A 10,379-nucleotide genomic window follows, 5' to 3' on the forward strand; every position below is an offset into this window, starting at 1 on the left:
GGAGCCGTGCTATGACGTAAAGGCTCCTTTTGTTAAAACAGGGTGCAGTTTGTGACAGAATCCTTTGCAGAATGTTTTAACCAAATACATTGTTTAGGAAACAATGGGGATGGGCCTGCAAACAATCTTGGTTGTGTTTCTGGAAATAAACAGAAAAATTGAGTATTTTTGTAATACATTTGTAAAACCTGAACACAATGAAGCAACGGGTCTCACGGATGCAAGTACAGAGTCCCAAGACAAAGAGTGAGTGAGGGCAGATGCAAATGTCAGGTGGGAGTAGCAATATTTGTCACAGCATCGACATCACAGTTTCGTGTAATAACACAATTAGCACTGTAAAAGAAAAATTCTTCTCATCTTCATTTTCATTAAACTGTAACTATTTGAGTCCTTGCATATTGGGAACACTGCTAAGATTTCAACGAGATGTTATTTTGTGCCTTTGACCAAACTTAAAAGACTGTACTGTAGCGACCATAGAGAATGGTCCAGGTCGTCGAACCCTCGGATTGGCCAGCGAGGTCACGTGGGAACGCGACCGTGGGGATTGGTCCAGGGAGCGACATCGCGGATTGGCCAGCGTGGTCATGTGCGCTTTTGGCGCCAGATATATCAGTTCGGCGAAGTCTTCGAAGAAGACAGTAAGTTTTTGATGGTTGTCCTTTACCTTGTTGTTTAACTCTGTATTCGAATATTGCGGCTGCAATAAACTTCTTCTACAACCAACAAGTTTTCGGACTCGCCATATTGGTGACCCCGACGTGATCTGGACGATCACCGACTATGCAGGAAGCCGACGCCTCGTTGTCGATGGCCGCGCCGGGCACACCGGAGTCAAGCGCGGTAAGCGTTCACCTTCCGTGGTTTTGGACGCACGCACCGCAATCTTGGTTTATACACACCGAAGCTCAATTTCATATAAAGAAGATATCGGACGACTCCACGATGTATTACTACCTCGTCAGCGCTCTATCGTCGGAGATGACCACGCGCGTGATGCGGTTCATCGTTAATCCACCTGCGGAAAGCAAGTACGAGGCCATGAAGAAAGTATTACTGCGAATCTTCGGGTTTAATAAGCATGGTGGTGCGGCAAAACTTCTGCACCTACCGGATCTTGGAGACCGACTGCCTTCCGTCCTCATGTCCGAAATGATGATGCTAGCCGGTGAGCATACGGATTGCCCTATGTTCGAACAGGCATTCCGCGAGAAGCTTCCTGAGGATGTCCGAATGCTGCTCACGGATTGTTCTTTTAAGGACCCCGAAGCATATGCAGCGAAAGCGGACGCGCTAATAGCGGCAAAAAACAAGGCAAGCGGTTCGATCAACAAGGTCTCGACATCAGTGACCACGCCACAGCGACGGCAAGATGGCGCCGCGTCTCCCGCCAATTCTCCGAAAGCCCGCCAAAAAGATCCGCACAAGCGCGGCTGGTGCTATTATCACCTACGATGGGGTAGCGAATCCCGCAACTGCCGCTCGCCTTGTACCTTCGCGGGAAATGCCTCGGCCGATCGTACATAGGGGCAGTTACGATTGGCCAGAACCGGCGCCTCTATGTCCATGATCGATTCACGGACACAGAATTTTTGGTGGACACGGGAGCCATCGTCAGTATAGTGCCGCCGACCGACCTCGAAACCAGATCGGGTAAGACAGGTCCCACCCTCATCGCGGTTAATGGCAGCCCAATTCGCACTTTCGGTATACGGAAGATGTCCCTTGTGTTAGGCCTCCGCACGTACGAATGGCCATTCATCATAGCCGACGTCAAACAAGCGATCCTGGGAGCAAATTTTCTCTGGGCTTTTTCACTGGTCCCTGATGTCCGCGGTAACGACCTCCGACCCTCCACCGAAGATGAGCACGTCGCTCCGACAATCGCCTCCTCGCCCAGCCCTACTGTCCAGGCCGTCGTCGCGGCCCCCGACTCGTATGCTGAGATTCTGGCGGAGTTTCCAGAGCTGCTCATTCAACGTTTTGACACGTCTTCGGCCAAGCACGGCGTGGTCCATCACATCCGCACCGAAGGCCCTCCCATTTTCGCTCGGGCCAGGAGACTACCGCCAGACAAACTGGTGGTGGCACGGGCGGAGTTCAGGAAGATGGAGGAAATGGGAATTGTCCGTCAGTCTGACAGCCCGTGGGCCTCGCCGTTACATATGGTCTCCAAGGCATCTGGGGGGTGGAGACCATGTGGCGATTATCGGCGTCTCAATGCTGTCACCACGGCTGATCGTTACCCCATACCGCACCTACAGGACTTTTCATCTGGGCTGGAAGGAGCGGTGGTGTTCTCCAAAATCGATTTGGTGCGAGGATACCACCATATCCCGGTGCGACCGGAGGACATACAGAAAACTGCAACGATTACTCCGTTCGGGTTGTTTGAATGGTTGCGTATGCCTTTCGGTTTAAAGAACGCGGCACAGGCTTTCCAACGACTGATGGACCGCGTGGGCCAGGGTTTACCCTTTTTGTTTATTTATTTAGACGACATCCTGGTCGCCAGCCCCTCAGTACAGGAACACCAGGCCCACTTGCGGACCGTGTTCCAGCGGCTCCAAGACCACGGGCTCATTATCCAACCCTCCAAATGTCTATTCGGCCTTCCTGCTCTTGATTTTCTGGGGCACAGAATTACCCCTGCCGGCGCCACCCCTTTGCCCGAAAAGGTGGAGGCTATCCGGGCATTTCCTAGGCCCACCACAGTAAAAGGGCTACAGGAGTTCGTAGGCATGGTTAATTTCTACCATAGGTTCGTTCCGGCAGCTGCGCGAGTCCTGCGCCCGCTTTTCCAATGCCTTGCAGGGAATCCGGTAGAGTTGATATGGTCCCCGACCGCAGAGTCGGCTTTTACAGCAGCTAAGGCAGCCTTGGTAGACACCACCATGTTGGTCCACCCGAGCCCCTCCGCCCCCACGGCCCTGACCGTTGACGCCTCTGACGTGGCGGTGGGCGGGGTTCTGGAGCAGCAGGTCGGTGGCCGTTGGCAGCCTTTGGCGTTTTTCAGCCGGCAACTAAATTCGGCTGAGCTGAAGTATAGCGCATTTGACCGAGAGCTTTTGGCCCTCTATTTAGCTGTTCGTCATTTCAGGTACTTCCTTGAGGGCCGCCCATTTGTGGCCTTTACGGACCATAAACCATTAACATTTGCTTTTTTCAAATTGTCTGACCCATGGTCGGCCCGCCAGCAGCGGCACCTGACTGCTATCCCCAAATTCACCACCGATGTCCGTCATGTCGCGGGTAAGCTTAATGCCGTTGCTGACGCCCTGTCTAGACCTGCTTTTCCCCCTATTTCGGCGGTGGACTGCGAAGTGGATCCCCAGGAGCTTGCGGAGGCACAGCTTCTAGCGGATACCGCTTCGGCATACCAGTCCACCACTTCGGGATTGAAGTTGGCCCAGGTAGCTTGTGGGTCAGAAGGCACAAAAGTCTCGTGCGATGTTTCTCTTCCCCGTCCCAGGCCGGTAGTACCGCCCTCCCTTCAGCGCCGGGTTTTCGATGCCATTCATGGGCTGGCACACCCGTCCATCCGCTCCACCTCTGCTTTGGTAGCAGCTCGGTTTGTCTGGCATGGCCTACGGAAACAGGTAGCGGGTTGGGCGCGTGCCTGCGTTCCCTGTCAGACCGCTAAAGTCCAGCGCCATGTCCAGCCCCCCGTACAGGATTTCGAGGTCCCTGCTGTTCGTTTTTTCCACATCCACGTGGATTTGGTCGGTCCTTTGCCTTCCTCCCGGGGCTACACCCACCTCCTCACGGTGGTGGATCGGTTCACCCGGTGGCCAGAGGCTTTCCCTTTGTCCGATATTTCGTCAGCGTCTTGTGCTAGGACTTTGGCCCTTCATTGGGTAGCTCGTTTCGGGGTCCCGGCAGTTATTACCACAGACAGAGGCCCACAGTTCACTTCGTCCCTCTGGGCCGCGCTCGCAGAACTGTACGGTTCCAAGTTACAACCCACAACTGCATATCACCCCCAAGCAAATGGACTCGTAGAAAGGTTCCACCGTCAACTTAAGGCGTCCCTCAGTGCAAGGCTTGAAGGCCCGGACTGGGTAGACCAGCTCCCTTGGGTTCTTTTGGGCATCCGGACTGCTCCTAAGCTAGATCTCGGTGCGTCGTCCGCGGAGCTAGTATATGGCTCGACACTTCGAGTACCCGGAGATTTGTTTCCGGACCCTTCAGACCAGCTGCCTACAGTCCCATCAGTGTTAGCATCTCTCCGGGAACGGGTGGGCTCCCTGGCTCCAGTTCCGACTTCACGTCATGGGTGTCCCATGGTACATGAACCGCCTTCCCTGAAGGACTGTGAGTTTGTTTTTCTGCGAAAAGATTCCCATCGCGCCCCGTTGCAGAGGGTCTATCAAGGGCCGTTCCGGGTTTTGCGTAAGGGAACGGCTACCTTCACCTTAGACATGTGCGGCAAGAGTGAGCTCATCTCGGTGTCCCGGCTCAAACCTGCACATTTAGATCCGGATCAACCAGTCCTGGTCGGTCAAACCCCTAGGAGAGGCCAACCTCCGTTAGTTCCGCTCAGTCCAGGACCCCCCGTTCCGACAGTTCCTCCAGGACCCCCCGTTCCGACAGTTCCTCCAGGACCCCCCGTTCCGGCAGTTCCTCCAGGACCTCCCGTTCCGGCAGTTCCGCCAAGTCCGGAACCCCCGGCTCCTGTGGTTCAGGCTGTCCCTCTCCGTACTCGTTATAGTCGCGAAATCCGGCTCCCTGCTAGGTTCCGCACCTCGGGTTCTGGGGGGGGGGGTCATGTAGCGACCATAGAGAATGGTCCAGGTCGTCGAACCCTCGGATTGGCCAGCGAGGTCACGTGGGAACGCGACCGTGGGGATTGGTCCAGGGAGCGACATCGCGGATTGGCCAGCGTGGTCATGTGCGCTTTTGGCGCCAGATATATCAGTTTGGCGAAGTCTTCGAAGAAGACAGTAAGTTTTTGATGGTTGTCCTTTACCTTGTTGTTTAACTCTGTGTTCGAATATTGCGGCTGCAATAAACTTCTTCTACAACCAACAAGTTTTCGGACTCGCCATAGTACCAACAATACAGTGAAATCATACCACAGCTAGTGAAATCAAACCCCCACAGATTTGGATCAAAACCTCTGAAATATAATCCGTTTCCTTGTGATATTAATATGGAAATTTATATGGACAAATGATATCACCTGACCTCTCACACCTATACCTACTGTACCTCTTCTTGCGGTTGAGGCAGCAGAAATTATGTAACGTCCTCCAGGCGCTGTAGCCAGTGCAACGTGCTGTTGTCAAGGGCCGTGAGGTCTACTCCTCCACCAGGGGGACGGAGGACAGTGCAGTCGAAAATGACTTGCTGCGCTGTTTGCTGGTCTGCTCCACACACGCAGGCTGCTGATGGACGCAACCCCCAACGATGCATGTTGGCGTTGAACCGGCCCACCCCTGTGCGGAGCCGGTTCAGGGCGACCCACTCTTTGCGGGGCATGTCCGAGCCGGGTGGGGCTGTGGTGTTCGGTGGGACAGTGAATTGAGGAGGTCGCGATGTCTGTTCCCAGCTGGTTCTCCATGCTCCTAGTACGTTGAAACCGGACCCACAGAGGGTCGCTGCATGACAGGAGAAAGGGTGACGAGATGACAGGCGTTGAGGTCCCAGTTGCTGTGAATCCTGGGTGCAAAGGACGTTTGGCGTCCGATGGGGCCTTGCACACTAGCCTATGAGTGAAGAACTCTCTGCGAAGCTTGGCGGGTGAAACCTGCGAGCACTGGCAGGAGATCCATCGGAGTAGGGCGTAGGCAGCCAGTGATGACCCGCATGGTGTCGTTGAGGGTGGCGTCTAGTAAAAATCTGTACAATTTTACTGGATTGTTTCATAAAAACAAATAAACCACAATGCAGAACCATTCTTCTCTCTTGGGTTTTCCAGTCTCAATTCAGATCTGTTAGTAAAACCTAACCATCCATACTTACTTCGAAGTCCCTGCATTTCACTTGCCCCCCCCCCCCCCCCATTGGTTTCTCTTCCCCCACTCACAACATTGCTGCTCTTTTAGTTTTGTTGAAATTGGTATTCGTTATGACTACCACATTCACTTTCCAACTTACTCTCTAACCCACCTCTGACTTCCAACATTGCCAGAAAGCATTCTTTCTCCCACACATTCCCTCCCATTTACCATTTCAGTCACATTGCAGTGACCACTCCCTTCCTTCACAACTGATCCATTCACCAAATTGCATATTTATTCAAATATCAAAAATAACTTGAGGGGAACGATTAAACAATCCCCTCTATATATCCAATTCTTTACTTCATTGCACATTAGTACAATTTGACCTATAAATCAAAACTAAACCAAAGGGTTAATTTTGAGAATGGCATTGCTCATTGGCATTCATATTGAAACGCAACTCTGCCCTGCTGAACAATGAGTCATCAATTAATGAATCTGGAATTCAATGCGAATACCAGACATGGTTGTGAATAGGCCACTAAATCAATCCAAGAATCAAAAGATCAAAATGCCCCTTAAATATTTGCGGATATTCAACCCACAAGTTGTCCTCTCAAAAAAACCAAAATATTAAATTTATTGCTTGGATTTGCTTAGCTCTTGGTTTCCCGATAGTAACTGAATGCAGTAAACAGACTGCACCTCTCTTGACTCTGTATGCATCGAATCCTAAACTAACATGATTAGCATCACCGATATCAGATTGCACAAGAAACCAGCAGTGAGCCACCTCGCTCCTCAAACCTGCCCCACCGTTCAACCTATCGTTGAGCTTCACTACTCTCCTGTTCCCCATAACGTTGAACATCTTTCATATATTTCTTTGTCTCCATCTCAAGTATAAATATCTGGCCTCAACCATCCACAGGGACAGAACATTTCAGAGATTCACTACCCTCAGAAGAAATTTCCTTGCAATGCCCTTTTCCTTGTGCTTCTCCCACAAGTGAAAACATCCCAACACCTATACTGTCCAGCCTCCTTAAGTTATATAAGAAAATAACTGCAGATGCTGGTACAAATCGATTTATTCACAAAATGCTGGAGTAACTCAGCAGGTCAGGCAGCATCTCGGGAGAGAAGGAATGGGTGACGTTTCGGGTCGAGACCCTTCTTCAGACTGATGTCAGGGGGGCGGGACAAAGGAAGGATATAGGTGGAGACAGGAAGATAGAGGGTGATCTGGGAAGGAGGAGGGGAAGGGAGGGACAGAGGAACTATCTAAAGTTGGAGAAGTCGATCAAGTCAAGTCAAGTCAAATTTATTTGTCACATACACATACTCGATGTGCAGTGAAATGAAAGTGGCAAAGCCTGCGGGTTGTGCACAAAAATAATTACAGTTACAGCATATAAATAAAGTTAATAAGTTACTAAACATAGCACAAAAAGTGTCGACAAAAATTTAGTCTCTGGGGTTATCAAAGTTGACAGTCCTGATGGCCTGTGGGAAGAAGCTCCGTCTCATCCTCTCCGTTTTCACAGCGTGACAGCGGAGGCGTTTGCCTGACCGTAGCATCTGGAACAGTCCGTTACTGGGGTGGCAGGGGTCCCTCATGATCTTGCTTGCTCTGGATCTGCACCTCCTGATGTATAGGTCCTGCAGGGGGACGAGTGTAGTTCCCATGGTGCGTTCTGCCGAACGCACTACTCTCTGCAGGGCCATCCTGTCCTGGGCAGAGCTGTTCCCAAACCAGACTGTAATGTTGCCGGACAGGATGCTCTCTACAGCTCATACCACTGGGCTGCAAACTGCCCAGGCGAAATATGAGGTGCTGTTCCTCCAATTTCCAGTGGGCCTCACTATGGCACTGGAGGAGGCCCATGACAGAAAGGTCAGACTGGGAATGGGAGGGGGAGTTGAAGTGCTCGGCCACCGGGAGATCAGTTTGGTTAATGAGGACCGAGCGCAGGTGTTCAGCGAAGCGATCGTCGAGCCTGCGCTTGGTTTCGCCGATGTAAATAAGTTGACATCTAGAGCAGCGGATGCAATAGATGAGGTTGGAGGAGGTGCAGGTGAACCTTTGTCTCACCTGGAAAAACTGTTTGGGTCCTTGGATGGAGTTGAGGGGGGAGGTAAAGGGACAGGTGTTGCATCTCGTGCGGTTGCAGGGGAAAGTGCCCGGGGTTGGGGTGGTTTGGGTAGGAAGGGACGAGTGGACCAGGGAGTTACGGAGGGAACGGTTTCTGCGGAACGCAGAGAGGGAAGGGGATGGGAAGATATGGCCAGTGGTGGGGTCCCGTTGTAGGTGACGGAAATGTTGGTGGATGATATGTTGGATCCGCTGGCTGGTGGGGTGGAAGGTGAGAACGAGGGGGATTCTGTCCATGTTGCGAGTGGGGGGAGGGGGAGCAAGAGCGGAGCTGCGGGATGTAGAAGAGACCCTAGTGAGAGCCTCATCTATAATGGAGGAGGGGAAGCCCCGTTTCCTGAAGAACGAGGACATCTCAGAAGCCCTAGTGTGAAACACCTCATCCCGGGTGCAGATGCGGCGTAGACGGAGGAATTGGGAGTAGGGGATAGACTTTTTGCAGGGGACCGGGTGGGAAGAAATGTAGTCCAGATAGCTGTGCGAGTCAGTGGGTTTATAGTAAATGTCCGTCACTAGTCTGTCTCCTGTGATGGAGATGGTGAGGTCCAGAAATGGGAGGGAGATGTCAGAGATAGTCCAGGTATCCTTAAGTTATATAATTGAATAAAGTCGCCTCTCATTCTTCTGAGCTCCTAGGAACAAAGACACAAACACTCTAGCCTCTCATTCCAGTAATTGAGCTTTGTGAATCTCCGCTGGCTACCTGCAACATTCCTAAATTCTTTTTTTAGGTTGAAGAGATCAAACCAATGCACTGCATTCCAGGTGTGACCTCACCAACACAATATGCAACTGTGACATAACTTCCCTATTGTTAAAACTCCCACCCCTTTGCAATAAAATACCAAAATGCTGTTTGTCTTAACCACTGATGGAACCTGCATGCTAGCCTTTTGTGATTCATGCTTTAGAACATCTTGATCTTTCTGTACTTCATTCACTTGCATTCTCTCCCCATGTAGATAATCTGCCTTTTAATTCTTAAAGTGCGTAACCTCACATTTCCCCAATGCCATCTTATGTTAATGTCAATATAACCGAGTTGATTGATATAATCGAATCTGGATATTAAAAACAACATGCACAGTATCTTTTCTAGTTGGTATATATGTGCATTATTTTATGTCAGGTGCTTGGAATTTATTTGCTCTCCGAAATAACCACACAATTACTTATGACCAAATTTTATTTCATAATGCGATTAATTGTCTGCCTCATTGCCCAGGAATCTAGGTCATGTTCCAGTAAATGACTCAATTAACCTTACCCAATTCAGCAGCATGTCCCCTTTGAGCCAATACTCCATTTCCCAAGAGCAAGATCAACAAGTACTAAACCAAATGTTTTAGTAAATATCCAAAAAGACAAAAACATCCCAAGAACTGGAAACCTTACAGAAACAGGAATAAACATTTTAAATATTATACATGCACTTTAAGGTTTCTTTCAGGATATAAAACGTAAACTGATAATTTAGTTTAGAGATACAGCGCGGAAGAAGGCCCTTCGGCCCACCGGGTCCACGCCGACCAGTGATCCCCGCACATTAACACTATCCTACACCCACTTGGGACATTTGCATTTACCAATCCAATTATCCTAAAAACCTGTACGTCTTTGGATTGTGGGAGGAAACAGATCTCGGAGAAAACCCACGGGGAGAAGGTAAAACTCCGTACAGACATCATCCGTAGTCAGGATCAAACCCAGGTATCCGGCGCTGCATTTGCTGTAAGGCAGCAACTCTACCGTGCGCCGCCGTGACTGTGCAGAATTCTACGTAGGAAGGAGCTTCAGATGCTGGTTTACACCGAAGGTAGACACAAATAGCTGGAGTAACTCAGCAGGTCAGGCAGCATCTCTGGAGAAAAGGAATGAGCGGAGTTTCGGGTCAACCCGAAACTCCACCTATTCCTTTTCTCTAGAGATGCTGCCTGACTCGTTGTTGAATAAAGTAGTTGAATAAAAACATCAGATAAAACTGAACTGTAGTGCAATAAACCCGTTCTTAAGATTTAGTGTTAGTAGAGATGGTAGAAGACTGGTCTGAAGTAGAACACACGTTGATTCTCCACTTCTCAACCCCAGGCATCTAGAATTGGGAAGCCAACAGACCATCCACACTGACAAGTTGCAAAAATATCCAAGTGGAATTGCAGACCATTTATGCATGGCAGGAGCAGAAATTAGAGGGATGGTCAGTGATTTTTGTGAATGCATACAAAGAAATAGTAACCAAATAGTAACCCAGAGACAGATGAAAAGACCACAAAAAT

This window comes from Rhinoraja longicauda, chromosome 11 (assembly GCF_053455715.1).
Source record: "Rhinoraja longicauda isolate Sanriku21f chromosome 11, sRhiLon1.1, whole genome shotgun sequence".
Classification (NCBI taxonomy): domain Eukaryota; kingdom Metazoa; phylum Chordata; class Chondrichthyes; order Rajiformes; family Arhynchobatidae; genus Rhinoraja; species Rhinoraja longicauda.